The sequence below is a fragment of the Cariama cristata genome, unplaced genomic scaffold (genome assembly GCF_000690535.1).
Source record: "Cariama cristata isolate BGI_N322 unplaced genomic scaffold, ASM69053v1 scaffold8502, whole genome shotgun sequence".
Classification (NCBI taxonomy): domain Eukaryota; kingdom Metazoa; phylum Chordata; class Aves; order Cariamiformes; family Cariamidae; genus Cariama; species Cariama cristata.
Genome location: NW_009602045.1, coordinates 2,169 through 2,779, shown reverse-complemented (window position 1 = coordinate 2,779; position 611 = coordinate 2,169).

Genomic DNA, 611 nt, shown 5'->3' with positions numbered 1-611 from the left:
AAGCCCAAAGGAAAACTATGAAGCTGGCACCTTCCCTTTTCTCCTGCCTGTACCTCCTCGCTGGATCTATACATTTCCCCTTTGGCTATCTGCAGCCCATGCCCTGTAAGTGCCGTATCTGGGGGTCACCTTGCAGAGGGGCACCCATTTGCACCGAGCCCCCGGTTTTGGGTCTCTCACTGTTGCCCATCTCCTGCCAGCCCCGACCTCCCTTCCCAGGGCCGTGGGACGGCAGGGAGCTGCCTGCACCGTGGGGGGTTATTTAGGCAGCTGGAGCTGCGGCCGGCGGCCACGATTTTGGGACAGGGTGTATTGCCGGCCGTCACATCCCAGCCCGGGCAGTGTCAGCTGTATTTTCAGGAAACACTGATCTTTTGAGAGTGTCCCAGCCCGGGTGATGGGCAGGATGGAGTGAGAAGGTGCAGAGCGCCCGCTGGCTGTCCGTGTGCTGTCCCGGAGTGATTTATGGAGCTCATTAGCTGTTATTCGTGGCATTTTTAGCCTCGCTCCAACAAGCCTGGTTTGTTTTATTTTAATCTTCACATTCCCTTGGTTGGCAGCAGGGAGGGAAGGGAGTTACGGTGTGGCAGGGTTGGAGGTTGCCCGGGGCA